This window comes from Pipra filicauda, unplaced genomic scaffold (assembly GCF_003945595.2).
Source record: "Pipra filicauda isolate LSUMZ 115617 unplaced genomic scaffold, ASM394559v2 scaffold197_size1571708_pilon, whole genome shotgun sequence".
Classification (NCBI taxonomy): Eukaryota; Metazoa; Chordata; class Aves; order Passeriformes; family Pipridae; genus Pipra; species Pipra filicauda.
The window spans coordinates 1,063,978-1,082,440 of record NW_024104306.1 but is presented as its reverse complement, the minus strand read 5'-3'; the positions used below and the strand labels follow the sequence as shown (position 1 = coordinate 1,082,440).

Sequence of the window (18,463 nt, the reverse complement as noted above, 5' to 3'; positions counted from 1 at the left end):
AGGGTATAACTGAGGAGGAGAGCTAGTTCTGTGAATAAATGTCACAGGTGTTGCTTTTTATATGGACCACTGTTATGCAGAAGAACAACCCCCAAATAACAAGAAATCCCTTTTATTCTCAAAGGATTCCTTAACGTAGCATGATCATGTATTGATCACATTGAACTTGGATGTATTCTAAGCCTGAAGATCTGCATATGCAAAGAAAAGACTTTGTATAATACTTACACATTTCATCTTCTTGCTACCTCTGAGTTAGTAAGTGTGCAAATACCTTGGTGCAAGGAGTGGAGCATTTTCTTCTTAATATGAAAGATCACGCAACAGATAAGGGAGAAAAGAGGTGGCTAATTAAGGTAGACCTCTCCAAAATTCATTACTTTTGAGGAAAAAGAGCAGAATGTGGAAAAATATATGAAAACTTACATCACCCTTCCTTGAAATAGTCTGTTCTGGGCTGATCCATGTTAGAATGTAAAAATGGAAACACTGAGGTGGTGTTTACTTTCATTAATTAAAAAGAATCTTGCTCATAGCACAGCACCCTGAGAATGTTAAAGGAGTTTTATGTATTCCTGGCTCCCATCTTTGGTTTGAGGACCTCGTTCTGCTTCAACCTTTGTGTCTTTTTTTGTTAGAGATTATTTTGAAATGGCTCACATTGCCTTTGCATGACTGAAATGTGGCAGCGATGGAGTGGTGCCAATGGAGGGGTAATTTTACAGCCAGCAATCAGGAAAAGGAAGAGTCCTTAGCCAGGGGACTCAAGAGTGCCAGGAGGAGCCATTATTCTATTATTATTTCCAGTGTGGAAGCATTGTTTTAAGTTACATTAAAAACATCCTTTAAATTTCTTTGTTATTTGTGTTGTAAATTTTCCGTATCAACCTTTCCAAATGAAAGGTGTGTGAATGTATAACTAATGGACTGCTTGAGATGCATCTTGGTTTAGAAATTGTAGGTTAAAGGGAAACCTGAAATCAGTGGTAATTCCTCTGTTTTAGCCTGGAAGTTCACAGAGATTGGCCAAAGATGGAGTGAGTTCTCCATTTCTTAACACTTGCTGGGACCAACACTCCAGACAGCCTGTCTCCTGACAAGCACTGTCCTCCCATATTTTTCCTATTATTAGGGACTCAAACCCCTTATGATTTAAGGGCCCAACTCTATGTAAGCTTTCCAGGAACCTTACATTTAGAGGGCTAAAAGAGAGAGAATGAAGCCTATATTCCTATTCATGTGCATGGCTTTGTATTTACCTCCTGGAGATTGGTGTATGTTGAAGCCTATAATGGATTTGAATGATGTTTCAGAAGGTTTGATATAGGTAGTTTCCTTGTGTTCAGTTACTCAGAAGTCCAGTGTCAGTAAATATTTTATATTCAATACTACTTTAATTCCACTATGTAGAGCATGTGTTGTGAACCAGTATTGAAGGGATCCATTTATTGAATATTATTTTCATCATCCCTGTTTTATTGATAGATTTTGAGGAGGTGAAGGCAAGTGATATTTGGCATAAATGCAAAACTTGAAATAATGTCTCCCAAATCATTTGGGCCACTTGAGACACAAATGGGAACAGAATCCAAATATCCTAAATTCCAATCCAGCATCTTAATCCTGAGCCCATTTTTTCTCATTCAAAATTAAAGTATCCATGATTATTATTTCTACTGCCAGGGCTTTCCAAGGATTTAAATGTGACCTAATTTATTAAATGCTGTCTTATGTGCAAGACAGAAATAAAATCCTTACCCCGGGGCACTTACTCAGTGTCCCTGATCCTGCAATCTGATCTCTTGAATGAATGTCTGAACTAACACAGGCCATGCCGCCTGTTCAGAGCGTTTCACTGGGATTTTAACGGAGAATGAACATGTAGATTGCAGGTTGTCTGCAACAACCCCAATGAATTTCAGTACATTACTGCTGCTTTCTTGCATGGTTACAGGTTTCCCTGAGTCCTCTACGAGCTTTTGTGTAGCGGTTGCTCAGTTACTTTCAGTAGATGGTGAAGTTTGGGCTGAACTGTTTTTTCAGCTATGTATTAGCCTTGATCTGTGGCACCACTTAAAGATGCTTTGCGATGCACCTTGAGATTAAAGTGCATCGCCCCTGCGGTGCATTGATCTCGTCTGGCCCAGAAAGGGGTTGTCATAGATCTGCTTTTGAAATCAGGACTCCCTCATGGGTTTTTCCAAGGCATCATCTCCATGTCATTGGGTTGGCGGGATATGAAGCTGAGGGTCTTTTTGAAGTTTTCCTTCACACCAAGGGGTGTATATTTGCTGTGTGGGAATTGTGGTAAATTACACCCTCGTCTCCCTGTGTGTTCAGTGCAGGATAACTTAATGCAGTGTTCAAATATTCTGGACCTTTTTTAAAAGTAAATTGTTTGATTTGTTATGTTGGAGTATTAAAATGAAGAATGGAATCTGAATGCTGAGAACTCATTTCTTGCAGAGGACTGAAATACCTGGGCTGAACTTCATGAATAAATTAAACAGTCCTATACACATCTATTCCTTTGTAGCTACAGACAATAGTCTTATTTTAAGGAACATGATCATGTGCTTCATCAAAAATCACTCATGCTGATATTATTTAGTTTTTGTATAATCGTAAAGCAAATATCATTTTGAAGTCTGCTTGTGTATCTCACATTTCAATCTTTTTTTTTTTAAAGTACAAAAAAGTTAGTTTTCTGCATCAGATGATTTGTTATTGGAAAAACAAAGTAACACTTCTTTACTCAAAACTCTTCTTCCAGCAAAACTGCGGAACGCGGAAAATATTTTCCAGCTTTCAGAGTTTATTTGATTTTGAACACTTTTGGTTATGTAAGTTTTAATAAGTAGCTTTGGTGTACCCCTAAAGGCACACCCCACACACTTATGTTGTGTGACCTAGGGTCACAAGTAATGGCTGCAAGCTAATTGATTGAGAAAGGCTTGTCTGACTGGGCCCCTTTGAGTCCTCCCTTTACATTCCTAAATTTCTGTAAAGGAGGCACTGGCAGCTTTGCCTGGAGAGAGGAGGGGTTGGGGGAAAGGGAGGAAGTTTCTCAGTTTCTGATTATGCGCAGAGTTTCCTTGTACCGAGCTTATGTTCTCCACCCACTACTTAGTAAGAACTCCTTAACAACTTAAAGCTTTATCCCTGTGAGTACCAGAAAAGTGATCTGAGTATTTATTGAGCAGGGAGAACAAACTGCTTGCTCCAGTCAGGGAGAAAGCTTATGGAAATGATATTAGACCTTCAGCAAAGTGCACAGCTGCATCATACAGAAGCTGAGACTCAAACTGACAGGCAAATAAGCCAGATCACGGAAGGGGCCTCTGTGTGGCAGCTCTGAGCTACCAAGTGTTGGACAACTAGGCAAAAAGTGCAATGGAACAGGGCAGAAAATAGCACACTAACTTCAGGCAACTGTTGCTTTTTCATGGTGAGTCCAGATTTGAAATGTTGTTTGAAATGTAGCTCTTTTTGTTGTTTCTAAAAACCCTTCCGTTTTACCACAGCAATCCTTTTGTGAAGCTCATTGTGTTAGAGATTATTTGTCCGGATGTGCAGTTCAGTTCTGACCGATACAGAAATGTTCAGGGATAGCCCTTTCCTTGCTGCTTGCTCTCTCTTTTGCGTTTGCTTGCTTCAGGAGGCAGGTCCCGTTTCCAAAAGCTGGCTGCATGGCTCCTAATTTGGAAAGAAAGAGTTTTGCAGCCAGCACTTGGTGTGCAGCTGCATGTAGGTGAATGAGTGAACATAATTTCTCTGCAGAGTTTTCTGCATTTTGAGCTTTGTGGCACCTCTCCATTGCTCCTTATTTCTCTGCCTTATCTTGAGAATGTATGGCACGGTCACTATGAAAAGAGCTTTGTGTTTGAATTCCTGGTGAGTCGAAGGGTCAGGGCCTATGAGTTATCTGCCTGCCAGCAAGACTCATTGCTGTGTCCCTTTATTTTTCAAGCTGAAATAGAAAAAACATGTGTCCTCATCCCTTTTCTATAAACGTATTTTGAATTCAGGTTTTACATGCTGTTTGTGTGTGCTTTGTTCTTTTGACAAACTTTGGGTTTGGGGGGAAGCCAGTTTTATTCTCTCCATATTTATTTTATTTACTCAAGCTTTCCTGCAGCTTTTTTACATTCCTTTGTTGTGATGCACATAATTTTTTTTCTTAAAACAACATTCAGTTATTTTGATTTCTGCCAAGAGAAAAAGGATTGATACTTGGATACATATTTCCAAAAATACCAGAGAACTGTCTAAATTTTAGGTAAGTTGCACAATTATGGAGAAGATAAGACTTCTATAACATTTGACTCACTTAAGGAGGGAGACACAATACTTCTGGATAAGTTCTTGAACAGATTGTGTTGGATACCCTAGTCACTTAGTGTATTGGTAATAAATATCATCTGAGCTGTAATGTAATTTCAGTTACTGACTTACTTTGAAAAAGCTACTTTATTAGCACAGCAACAGAATTAAACATTGCATGTTGACAGTAACATTAGAAATATGTTTGCAAAAACTGCTGAGTGGAGGAAATTTGGAGTAATAAATCATCAAGGCATGTCAGAGTTACTCTGTATGTGATGTTTTAAGATGTCTGTAATTTAGAGGAGAAATGAGTCTGTTTTTCCTCCAGCAGAAGTGTGATTCTGTAGAAAATTATTTTCATCATATATTTCATTAAATAAATAGTTTTCTTTAAAAAAAAAAAGAAAAGTAGCCAAAGTCGGTGCAAGAAAAATCTTTGGAGCTAAAGGGAAAAGGCTCACTTGATAGAATAATTCTAATATGCAATATAAATAGTTGGTCAGATGAAGTCTACGCAGAAGTTATATTACTATCATGTCTTGACCAGTCTTTTTAAGTTTGTCTGCTCACCTGAAACTTGCTAATATTTAGCACAGTGCCTGTTTAAAAAAATAAGGTGATGCTTCAGATCTGAGTTGATCTCACGTTGCCGTCCCTTTCAAGTGCAGAAGTTCGTGTTGTTCACCTCTTGTGTCCTTTCTTATTTGCCAGTTTGAGATCTTGAGTTTACCCATCAATTCTGAAAATGGTTTTAAAAATAAAGGGGGGGGAAATTTTGTCAAAGAAAGCTGAATACAGATTTGAATGTGATGCTGCAATGTACAGTGATCTAAATGGACCTCATTCTTCATGTTTTCTTATTGTGAATTGAATTTCTGCATATTTTGACTTAGGCTAAACATTAGACTTTCTACAAGAAAATTATTGACTGTGTTCTTAGCTTAGTTAAGGGTGTGCTTTTCTTTTAAGAGTTTCAGGGTTCACTTTGAGGGAAAGAAATATGTCCTAAGTAACATAAATGTGATTTCCTTCTTGGCTATACTGTGATGGAGGAATCCCTGCTGAAGTGTTCTTTACACCTTTAAAAACTGAAAGTAAAAGAAACTGTGAGGAGATGGTCTCTTCCCAGCTTTGATGGCCTGGAGAGCTGGGTATCCATCCACCTCCTGGTGGTCACGAGGCACTTGGGGAGCAGGGGCTGGTGGATGCTCACATGTGGCCACCTCCTCCATAGGCACACGAGCAGAGGATCAATCCCTTCTGTGCTGTTGGATTTCCATTGGTAAAATAATGCACCACTGGTGTTGTGACACCAGATTAGAGGGTTATGAAACATTTCTTCATGCTCTGATGGTCAGCCTGATGAAGGGGAAAAGGTTTAATGAGGAGAATTTACTGAGGATTTTATGCCTATATCTGTTATTAAAAGGAGAATATCTGCTCCCAGTAGCTGTGTTCTGTGATTCACAGAATCCCTGCAATAATGATGTGAATGATGATTAAATGTAGTGTTCTTACTGACCATCTGAGGGATGACACAACTTAGTGTGACTGGCAGGAAGCTTAAAAGTCAATAGTATATCTCCAAATACTACTATTCTCTCTTAGAGAAAGTCAAAGAATCATGATCTCAAACTAAAATATTTACACTGTCTTTTTTAATTCTCTCTGGCACCAGTTAGAGAAAAAAAAAAAGGTAGTTTTGAAAAGGTTAAAACACTATTGCTTTATAATGTTAATTTTTTTGAAAAGTTTGTATTTAACATTTTTAGTGTTTTTCAAGGAGTAACTAGGTTTATTTTGTGAATTACAAAGTGATTTTGGAGGTTCACTTTTGGATTTGTTCTGTTGTTCTGTGTGGAAGAAGAAAAACTATTATTTACTAGCCCTGTTCCTTTTATTGACCCATTCCTTAACAGAAACAGGTCTTCATGACCCCTATGGGTACCTTTACTGTCACATGAGAAATCATGGAAATTCAAGACTAACAATTGATTTTTCTTTCAAAGAATGGCAGTAGTTTATGCTGTCATGACAAGGTGATGTCTATAACAAGAGAGGAAGGAAAACTGACAGGTATACGAGAATTGTAGAATTCATGGAGTCAGTGGATCACAGTGATAAGATGAATTTAAAGTTAAAACCCAAACCCTACGTTATATCCTAGTAATTTTGAAAAAAAAAATATTTTTAAAAGAATTTAAAAAAAAAAACCCAAGGACAAAGAAAAGTTTCTTTCATCTTCTCAGCTATAACTCATGATCACATGGAATATGATCTTTGGGAGACCCAGATTAACTTTCAGTTCATTTTTACTTTCCAAAAACATATTCAAACCATCAGCAGAAGACTATCCCAAAAGGTGATGATGAAGGTGACAGAAGAACAGATAAAAGGAGAAACATTTTTCTCCTGAGGTTATTTAAGTGATTATAATATGTGGATAAAAGCAAATGAACACAGACAAAAAGCAGAAGTAATCACAGATGAAGACAGGAGCAGTAATAAGAGAGGCAGGAACTGGAAAAGCAAAACAGAGGAGATCTAAAAGTAAAAGAATATTGCATGAGAGAGGACTAAAATGGTCTGTCAGGCACTGAGATGAGCCTGTGCCTTGGGAATTGTCAACTGATGTACTGTCTTTCTTCTGGTTTGTTCAGAAGCATTTCCACTGCTGGCAGTCAGTTTTATACCTGAAGTTATAAATTCATCCAAGAAAATAGGCTGTTCTTTCCAAAAGTACGATCACAGCATTTCAGAGAGGAGAATGTTAGATGGAACCTTTCTTTTTCACCTAACATCCTCTTATATTTACTTATATTGCTCTGTCTAGTAGTGAAGGTGGAGGTGAGGATGGATGGTTACATGTGATATGTCTGGTTGTTTTTTGGTTTAAGTTCCTTTTCTCAACTCCAGCAAGATTCCAGTAACTTTAAAAATTCTTGTAAAACCCTTTGGAAGGTCATTGGACAATTCTGATTCTTGGATCTGAGAGAGATGCAAGCCATTTGGAACATGAAACATGAGAAAATAGAAAACATGAAATCTGTGAAGGACAAGAGAAATGGCAATGGACTTTCCTCTACCTCTCCTCTGGCCACCCACTTTAAATTCTTTTCATCACCCATGGCTTTATTCAGGACTCTGTCAAAGGTCCTCCTGACTTTGGTAGGGGTTTGGTGAGGTCAATGGGTGAGTTCAAAACTGTGTTCATGATAATTTTCAATGTATGAATGTGGAACCCATAACATTTTAAGGTCCCTCAATATTCTACTGAAAATGACCACACAACCAGAGTAGTACACTACAGTGCTATCTGCAGTTTCTGAGATACCTACCTCTGCATTATAGAAATGTTTGGTGATTCAAGCAATAACTAGATGAGTTTTCCAATTCTGGTATTACCTTTAAAACACAAAGACTCTGTTAGTATTCATTATGTAATCCCAGTTTATTTAGCAATATGATAGAAATAGGTAAGAAATACAACTTGAAGTACTGCAAAAAGCACCCTGTTCTCCCTCTTTTAAGCCATTTTGAGTGACAGTATCCCATTTGTATTACCAGCTCTCCACATCTCTTAATCCAAGAAATGTCCCATGGACCATAAATGTCCTGTGAAAGACATGCAGGCCCTGTAATTGGTTCCGTTTTGAACAGTGCACATTGATTGGTGTTAAATGATAAAGGAAAAGATAAATTAAATAAGTACATGTCCCATCACTGTTGGCATTTTTCATTATTTCCAAAAAGCAGCACCAGCTAAAGACATCCTTCAAGAATAGTCCTTTGTGGCAGAGCTTGTTGAAGCTATCCCAGTGCTCTTTTGCTGCTTCTCCCTCTTCCCTGCTGCCCCTGTAAGGGTGCACAACCTTGGAAAGCTACTCAGAGGAATGGATCAGAATTGACTCTGGTTAAAATAATGCTGAAAATGAGGATTTGGTTTTGGTGTATGTTTTATAAGTTATTCATGATTCTGACCTGGTTGTCACTGAGCATCTGTTATTTCAGCCTGTCTGTAATAAATACCTGAAATAAAAATCTGTGCCTTTAATAGAGGAGAATAAGTTATAAATGATGAAAATGGAGGAGAAAGTGATCAGTGCAGAACTTTGTTCAGAAAATATACGAAATGGGACACAGCAACATGACAGAATCAGTCTGTGTTGAAAATACGTTAGAATTTATCATATGGAAATCAGAGTGTGCTCTCTGTTGGCCCCATAAAGCTTCTTTCAAGCTGGAAATTCACAAGGGAAGTTTTTTCCAGAAGTACCCAGGGTAGGCCCAGCTATTCCTTCCACTGACAGCAATGAGAATTACATGAGTATTAGGCAAAAACTGTAAAAATTAATGCTAAAGAAAAATCGTATTCTTCAAATTCTTTCCTTTGTGTTTTTGTTTGTTTGTTTGTTTTTCATTTACAATCTAGTGCCAGTCTCTGGAATAAAAACAAGAAATTTGGCAGGATCTGATATCTTAATCATGTTTTAAGTTACATCAAGCCATTTGCTTTCCATCACTTTGCTGTTCTTTTAACTGTATTTTTGGCCTGAAATTTTTCATTGTGTAGTCCCAAACCACAGGTGATTCTTTTTTGTTGTTCGTTTTCCTTTCTTTCTTTTTTTTTTTTTTGTTAAAGGAAGCATGTTAAAATTATTTTAAGCAGCAGAAGTAGAAATACATTATATTTCTCCTGTTAAAAATGAAGTAAACAAAACCAACTCAACAAAAGTCTTTGAACAACAACCCTTGAAACAATGTAATCAACAGGTAGTTTGTGGACTACTTTTAAGGGTCTGACGTAAAAATAAATATAAGTTGTTATATACTGGAGATGTTAAATCATAGCTACTTATTACATGTCTTTTGGCAATAGGTGTTAGGGTACATACTGTATTTTTTTTTTTTTTTTTTGCTATGAGGATCCTATTACAAATTGGGCATCCCATGTGGATAGCACTGTCCTGTCCTTAGAGTCTGCAATGCTGAAAGTGCTTGGTGTGAGCACCTATCCAAGGTTAACTTAGCTGGGTGCTGAGAAGTGAAAACACAGGAAGCAAGAATGCCATCTTGGAGCAACTCACATGGAGAAGGAATGAACCCTCCCTCCATCTTCCACATTCTTCAAGTATTATTAATACTCAGTTTTGATGTAGATTGTTCATTTTAATGCTGCTGTTGGCTTTGTTTCCCAGAAATGTTTGTTTTCAGTACTGAATCAGAAGTTAAGAATCACAATCAGTTTTTGCTATAGTTTTTCACAGAAAGAAGGAATGCCTTCTGAGTGAGCAGGGCTGGCTCAAGTTTCATATGGGCATTGCAATATATATTCATATGGAGAATAATACAGGGAGATGCTTTCTTTTTTTTTCCTGACGGCTTCCCAGACTGTAATTGTGTTAATTGAAATGAAGATGGGCTGGGTTTTTTCCCCTCTTTATATGCTGCCCTATATACATAATTACAATAGTTCAATAACTTCTGCATCTCTCCCAACATTACAACCAGGTGATTGACAACAGTACTGTGACTCATAACTCAGCTCTGGCAGGACAGGCAGTGGCCATCTCCTCTGTCTTACCTCAAAGTTACCGCTGTTTTATGTTTTTTTTTTTCTTTTATTCAACCACTTATATTCAAAAATCTGTTATTTTAAATAGCATCATGCCATATACTGCTAGATTATCGAGTATAGACAGATTTATTTTTGGTATATCAGCAGGTCACAGCAAATATAGCTTCTGAATTGCTTTTTTGAATAGAAATATATAATATTCGATAGAAAACCTCTGAACTGAACCAATATTTAATTATTCTGGTTAATATTTATGTATTAGGGAACAGCATGATAGTGACACACAGAATCCTGACTTTATCTATTCCATCTTTTATTTTATATTATTTAGACTTCAGCTCTGACAGTTTTGGTGGGGGGGTTTTGATGGCATGCTTCATTTTATGTATCGAGTCCACTACTCTTTTGCTTAAAATTTGGCCAAAACTACCTCCCTTCCAACATGCATCTTTCTGAACAAAATCCAAAAAAAGATTGTGAGCAAAAGCAATGCATGACAGTGTATAGGCAAATAGATTTATTTAGAGGATAAGAAGTTTACCTACACTTAAATTTTTTTTATATTTAGTAATTATCTATTAAACCAAATGATGCTGTTACTTTAAATAGAGGGTTTTTTTGTGCTTCAGTCTTCTCAGAGATAAATTGAAATTAGTAAAATGTTTTATACATGGTCTGATATTGTGACTTCAAAGAACTCTCTGGTTATTGGGGGTGGACTCTGAAAGGGAAAATGTGTCAGCAGTTTTTTTGACCTGACCAAAACTGAAATATCAAAAACTTTACATGGAAACTTGACTTTTTACTTACATTGAGCTACATATGGTATCTATGTATAGTTGCACATCAGACTGATCTTCATGTGGAGGAGCCTATTCTTAAGACAGTCCAGCTACAAACTGTTGGAAAGAACTTCCAATTTTAGACACTGACATGGTTAAACACCTTCATTTTAGTTTAAATAATTTGAAAAGGTAACTATTTTATGGGAATTTAGTAACAGGAATGTAGTACACAGTGCCATTGTGTTCGTCTCTGTCATCCTGGGTTTATTTGGAGTTTACTACAGAATTAAGAATTTCTAAAAGTTTCAATCTACTTCTGGATTTAGAAATGTCGAGGTATCATCTAGCTTCTTTGTAGCTTTGGGCAAATCACTTAAAGCATGTAATTTCTTACTGCTAAAATATTTTTATTATTTCTACTTATTTTATAAATTAAGGTGTTCCTCTTTATCTCCAAGTACATTAACTTGATAATATCTATCTAGAGAGTTTTTTGGTATTTTTTTCTTGTTGGTTTTTAACTTTGCAAGTCTATTTATCTATGCTCTATGAGTAATTATTTACATCTGGTTGGATGCATTTGTAGGTGATCTTTGGTATGTTTGAAGTCAAGAAGTGAAAGTCTTCTATTTTGAAGTGTGAAGTATGGTGCATGTCACACTTAAAGTAAGATGCTGGATTCCTGCTGGATTGGAAGCAGAGTCACTCATCACAGTTCCTAAAAATGGATTTTAGATCTTAGAATCTATTAAAAAACCCAAAGAACCCAAACTGTGGCCTGGCATATGACAGGGCTGGTGAACTGTCACATTACCAACAGTATTAATCTTAAATATTTGTTGTTACTCTCACTAAGAAAGTGAGACTTCTACTAAGGTTTGTATGTTTTTCTTTGTTCTTTCCTTTTTTCATGGGTTTTTGAACCCTTTCATCTCTCTCAGTTAAGTTTGAAAAGCTAAATTCTCAATGAATATCATGTTTTATGAAAATCCGTGTCTGTATGGAGGAAAAAAAACCCAGATCAGTGCCAATTTTGAGGAAGAGGCAGGCAGAACATAGCTGTTATACATTCTGTTTGGCAGTGGCTCAGTGGCCAAAAAAGATGTGTGCAGTCCCAGATTCTTCACAGCACAGTTTCTCCTGCCAGGTGATAGTGTAATAAACAATGTGGAGAGACGTGGCCATTTGCAGTGAGAAGAAAGAATGTGGAGATGCAGAGCAAAGAGCATAAATCTGAAGGAAAGCAGGTTTCATTCAATCTGGTGCTTACAGGACACCTTGGGTTTGCTATTGCAAAAGAATAAAGGACCAAATGCCAGAAGATCTTAAAAGGATGTAAATTGCTTGCTATAGGCAAACAAGAACATCTTGTTTGCTGGTTTTTTTTCTATTTACTGAGCATTTCATCCTGCATGGAAAATATTACATACTATTTCAGTCATCACAAGCTGCACTGAACACGAGATTTGTACTAATCTTTCATATGAGATGGGCCAACTGCAGTTAAGTTCTGTATAAATAGTAAGATGGAGATGCTGAGATACAAAATATGATAATAAAAGTTAAGTTGGAGGAAACCTACTTTTTCCAACTGTGAATTAAGCCAGAACTTGTTTCTTTACTTGGCTCTGTTGAAGTCAGCACAGACATGTTTAGATGAGGATAAAATCTTGATTTTTCAAGCGCTTCAGTATTTTCTATTTGTTTACATTTAAAATGCCTATGTATTCCATCTTACCTTGGACAAATTGCCTGCTTCTGTAAACTTGGGTTGAGTCTTTTCTAAAGATGAGAATTATAATACAGAAAATATTAATGATTTCCTGTTTCTCTTATTTGAATAATATTTTTGAAGAACACTTTAATTCTCAGCCAAACAAGTTTCATCAATGGATGTGAATCACCACTGTCTTTTATGATTTTATTGATTATGTAGATATGGTTTTCTAAAATGCTGGAGCTTGTGTAAGATAATTTTCCTTCTCCTAAAGTCATTCAAGATAAGGGAAAACACCAACTCATTTTCATTAGTATGCTTTTGTTTTACAAGCTGAATGAGTGCCAGATGATGATCAGCAGCAATCACTAGTTTATTTATTAGAGTAAAGTAGAAAGGTTTCACATTTGAATATCAGTTGCCTTTTATGGGCTGCTTTAGAAAGGTACTACTTCTAAATATTCTCCTGGGCATTTTTCAAGAAATGGGAATCCTACCACTAGCAAGAGAAAAATCTTAATGATTCAGGTCACTGCAGACCTGAAGTCCATCCAGCAACAACTTTGGGATGGAATTTGCAGCTGAATTAAAAAAGTTACTAGCAACTAGGATTTGTCCTTTGAAATGCTGGATAACAGATGTATTTAGCCACAGCTGTCATTCTCTGATATCTGCAGTGCTTACAAGCTCGGTGCTCAGGACACAAGTCTCTTCCTCTCTTCAGGGCATTTAGCGATGGAGGTAATTCCTTAGAGCAATATTCCCTTCTTACAGCTGGTAAAGCAGACCGTAAAGGCTACCGTGGGAATGGTGTATGAAGGTCTCTCCATGGCTCCTTTTTGTTCATTTCTGTACACCCTTTTTGGTGGGTAAACCGTGGGGATTCTCTGAAGGAAAAGATTCCTCGTACATGCAATAGCGAATTACTGCTTCCAAGCAAGTGGTTCTCTTCCCTTTCCCGGCTCTCCCGTTTCATGTCCGCTCAGTAACCAGGGACCAGACCAGTAGTGCGCTTTTCCTTTTAGCAGCATGTTGTGATGTTAGAACTTCCTGAAAAACCATGTGTTTCATATGGTTTTTATGTTTTAATCACATTTTTTTTAAAGTGCTTCCAGATGTAAGCACATATTTGGTTACAGCTTACTGCACATGCTTACACACTGATAAACTGGTAAGGCCTGCATTCAACAGCCTGGAAATCCATATGTGACTTTGTATGTGACTTCAAATGCTCTGTTTTGGGATGCTGGAAGTCAATGGGTTGAGATTGCTGGTTTTCTCAGAGGTGTTCAGCAACAGTTAGTGCAATAATTACAGTGGCTTAGTAATGTAAAAAGTCCTATTGCAAGAGAAAGTGCTTTTCCTTTTCTTTCCTCTTCCATGACTCAGGCATCTACTCATGCTTCAGTTGGCTCTTGCCAAAGACAGGTGAAGCACACAGGCAATCAGAGAGGCTGGTTATGTGCTTAGGACTTCCATATACCTGTGCAGGAGCACACAAAGCAAAACGAATGTGTTCTGGGCTCAGGAAATCCTCATGCAAGTGCGCTGTGCGTGCAAATACAGGAGGTAAAATTACTTCGTTAATTTTCCTTTTTATATCTTCTGTGATTGGCAAACTCATGTCTGTTCGCAGCATCCCTTCACCAGAGATCCCTTGCTGCTTTCCTACCAGGCAGTCCTGGGCACGAGGAATGCCCCCAAGGGAAGCAGGCCACAGGAAAAGGAAGAGATGAGTTTCCCATGTTGGCACTGTAAAAGGCTCAGTCCTACTTGTGCTTCACCCATTTTCCTTTCCAAGCGGGAATCTTGAGCAAGATAAAGCACAAGCAGTTCCCTTTTTGCTGATTCAAGTTTTGTGGTAGCTCAAGCAGACCTCTATGGAAAGCTGAAAAATGTAAAGCAGATCTATGTAGCACCTCTGGAGCGTGAGTGGTGGGAGGGAGATGGGGTGTGGGATTGGAGTTCTTTGGGTGTCCTAAAAAAGAGGAAAGCCATGAGATAGGTACCTAATGGCCACAGAATAGGCTTTGTGTAAGAAGTGGAGGCTTTGGGACAGATAGAAATTCTCAGAACTTCATATGATGAAAAAATCAAGGACTAGGAAGCTTCTCACAAAGATAAAATCGGAGTATTTTAGTGAGTAAAAGCTGATAAAAAGAATCTTAACTTGAAATATATATTCATAGTCAACCATAAACTGGGATAATCAGGAACAGACTGATGCTGTAGGCTGCTCAGGTCATGCCATGCGGGGCCATTTGTCGGTAGCTTGAGGGAAATCTTAAAAAAAACCCACAAGGTTTGTGTGAGAGATGCACAGAAACATCCATAATTTAACTGAATAACTTCAAACGTGGTAAGGTGAGCTCAGTGTTGGCTTAGAGGCTGCATGCTGCTTGAGTTTTAAAAAAGAAGACTTTATTTGGTTCACTTGGGACATCTCAAATGTTGATAAACTGGAGAGATCTGTACCAGTACTTCTGTCAAATGGTGACTGAGAAAAACATGTACAACAGAAATGTACTGTGCAATGAATCAAGTAACACAGTTTCTATTCAGAACACAGCCCTGCGGGTAGATTATATAGAGTAATTTTAGCCCCCTTAGAAGTGTGTTGCTAGAATTACTCTATAAAGAGCAGAAATAGCAGAAGCCTGGTAATTACAGATGCTGAATTAAAAAAAAATGGAGCAAAAATATTTATTGCAATGAGATTGAAACACTTAAAATCTTTTCAGTTAGTCTCACATTAGCCTTTGTGCACCAGTGGCATTTAAATTAAAACCAGTATGTTTCCATAAATAGAAAAGTTGGTTTTGATGAAGGCAGAATTTGTGATTAAAACAGCCTCCATTTGAAATCCCTGATTGCATCTATAAAGCAACTCCTTTGAACAGTATCCTGCTGGCATGCTGTTGATGACAGTAAAGCTAAATATAAGTACAGAGAGATATCTGCAAATGTGTGTGTCCAGCTATATATTTATATATGTCACTGACCAACTGGAAGCAATTGGGAAACTCGACTTATCTAATTCAAATGCAGACGTGATCTTATGATCCCTTTCCCTCAAATCTGGTCAAACAGAGATATCTAAAGTTTCTTGTGTGGGAAAGAAGCAAGTGCCCACTCTACCCCACCTATTATGAGCAGATTATAAATGCAATGCTGCCACAGTACACACGCCTGTGTGAAGACCTAAACACAATTGCTGAGAATAGATATCTTGTAAGATATGTGGGCTGACACAGGCTGGACACCAATGGGTATAAATCTAAAATTTTCATGAGAGGTTATTTTTTAACCTTATTTAACTTTTTTTTTTGGCTATTTCTTGTAAGTAGTATGTCTTAGAGTCATTATTTCACAATATCTGCCTTGAAAAAGGTGACACTACTGTTGTATTTTATTATATATTTATTAATTGCTTTTTATTATATACTTGTTCATATAACTAAGATTAAGATGGTTTTGATCCATTAAATCACTCCTGTTGTATCTGTTTTTTTTAAATTCTACAGTGAGGAAGTAAAGTTGATTAGTTTACATGTGCATCGCTAAGGCAATCTTCCATTAAAATACTTGTAATAAGGAAGAAACCATTGCTTGTATGAAACTTCATCTTTTTTAAAGGTGAATGGTGGTAAAGTAACAAAGACAAATGTAAACTATAAGTCTGAATGCATCACTGATGTTGCCTACTTGTTTAGTATGTATTTAGAGAAACCTAAAATGTTCCCCCTGTCAGTACTTTCAGTCAGTTGTAGTTGATGGCAAGATTTATGTCTTTTTTTTCCAGATTTTTTTTTTCATTATTCTGCTTTCTCTATGTTTTACCTACAACCATATCTTATTGTGTATTCATATAGAGCATGAATTTTAGTCCAGCGTTGATGTCTTTGATAGAATACATAGAGAACTTATTATTCTATAAAGGGGCAATATTTATACTGAGATAGTAGGTATTTACTATTACTTATCTAGTATATTTTTAAGCATGTTAATATTTTCTATAATACTGAGCTAGGAAGAAAAGCAAAGAATTTTTGTAACCTTTTATTTTTTTTTTACTTCAAATAGTAATAATTTTCTAAATCTTTAATACTTCAGTTACTAAGCAATATAATTTTTTTGCAAGTGACTTACTGATTGTAGCAAATGTCTAAAAATTCTCTTACATCAACGTTACTACAGATGTAGAGCACGTAGGAAAACTGTGCTGAAAGACCTAGGAATCACTGGATCCTTTAATGCAGATCTGTCTTATGCAAGGAACTTATAAAGCTGGAGTTGGCAACTTGGAGGGTGTATTGAAGTTTTAAAGCCCTGAGGTCATGATATTGGATAAAAATCTTAATTTTCATTTAAAAGAAGAGAAAAAAAATGTTTAGTCCAGATTGTTATAGAAAGAAATGTAAACCATGACTTTAGCATGAATTCAAATAAGCATTAGAAGGTAAGTTTAAAAGTACACCATGTTTTTAATTTATTTCAAAGTCCTAATATCACAATCCTTTCAAGTCTTACTTTGATTTTGTACATGCCAGAGTTTTAGCTTCTGTAGAGGCATATGATATGTATGTGTGTGTATATATACCTCTGAAAGCAAGAGATCATCTCAAAATGTTGTCTGGTTTCTCTGGTCCTTGCTAGGTGAAGGCAGTGAACACGTGACAAATGGAGCAGAAATCAGAGAGCAGAAAATGGTAATTGGCAATTTAATCAATAGCTAGACCACAGTGTAAATATCTGTTGATATTTGTGGTGTCTGGGATAACAGGGGGAAGGGGTTAGTGCTGCTTCTGCTTTGTAATGCTTTAGCAATGCTTGTAGCCATAAACCTGCCTTAAAACACCAATTAAACAGGGTTTATGACTGCTTTGTGTTACTGGAGTGATGTAATAGAGCAACACGTACCAATGAAACCAGCCTGTTGTTTTGCCGTCTTTAAAATAACAAACCTGAATAACATAAAGTAATCTGAGTGCCTTGTGTCTAAAAGCAACGGATGGTCCTCTCCCTCCCTATGAATTAAGAAGTTATTTGAGTTAACTAGTAGGTTATAGGCTGTTAGGCCCATAGTATCAATTTGAATACCTAGCAGCTGGAGCATGTAGATGCTGGAGACTCGGGATGAGAAGTGCAGAACAGCTGGGAAAGGCCTTGGGCTGGCAAGGAAAGGAGGCAACAGCTGGAGGGTATAAACATCAGGGACCTGACAGGGAAGATTTAGATGAGGAGAAAACCTTCAACTAGGAACAGGCTTGTGAAGCTTTACCTTGGTGGTAGGTGCTCCACACAGAGATTTTCCCCAAAAATTTTTATTTGGTCACTCTTAAGTCTTCTTCTTCTACCTCTTTTCCACATCTGTATATATCAGTCTCAACTGGGTAGTATATGCCACATTTTATATGTCATAATTTTACTATATATGTTATTATTTTCCATTCTGTTAATTTAAAATATAAAAATTAAAAAGATATCTTTAATGAGGAACTCATCAACATTGAACTACATCATATTAAGAACCAGTATTGCTATGAATAGTACTTTTCAACTGTGATTTCTCGTTAGTGCTTTTAAGACTATTTTTCAAAGTCTATTGAATTGCATAAGCCTAAGTATATGATATCATATATATATTGTTATGTGCTTGTAGACTAAAAAGAAAAAGCAGAACAAAAAAAGTGAGATCATTCAGGTTAATGTTCTGTGTGAAATGAATTTCTCTTGAAATATGATTTTCGGAATGCAAGGTCCAATCTTGATTTAAAAGGGTCAAGGACAGAGAACATGGCACTGTGTTCCAGTGGCAAAGTACTCATCCCTGTGTATCTGCATCATATATATAAATATGATCTGAACTTGACTGCTGGAACTTGTTTGTAGTGCTGTCTGTTACCTCTAAAAACCTCCTGTCAAAACTGATTTAGCCAGTGATCCATTCAGACATAATTTTCATAGGATAAATGAAGCTGCATTACCAAGTTTCTTCCAGTCCTTTACTTATGAGGCTCTTCAGTGAGTTTCTTGAATTGTGCACATCAGACATTG

The 18,463-nt window shown here is 36.9% G+C and overlaps 1 protein-coding gene across 4 annotated transcripts in view; it reads left to right on the top strand.

Moving 5' to 3' along the window:
* The window catches only part of LOC113995907, a 286,496-nt gene that overhangs the window by 50,730 nt on the left and 217,303 nt on the right, over nucleotides 1–18,463 (top strand). For 2 of the 4 annotated variants that reach the window (XM_039380529.1, XM_039380527.1), the window contains exon 1: nucleotides 3,119–3,448. The exons of the other annotated variants lie outside the window; for them this stretch is intronic. The gene's annotated coding sequence lies outside the window, so the exon portion shown is untranslated. Of the gene's footprint in view, nucleotides 1–3,118; nucleotides 3,449–18,463 lie in introns of those variants that run through there. 4 annotated transcript variants of the gene reach the window in all.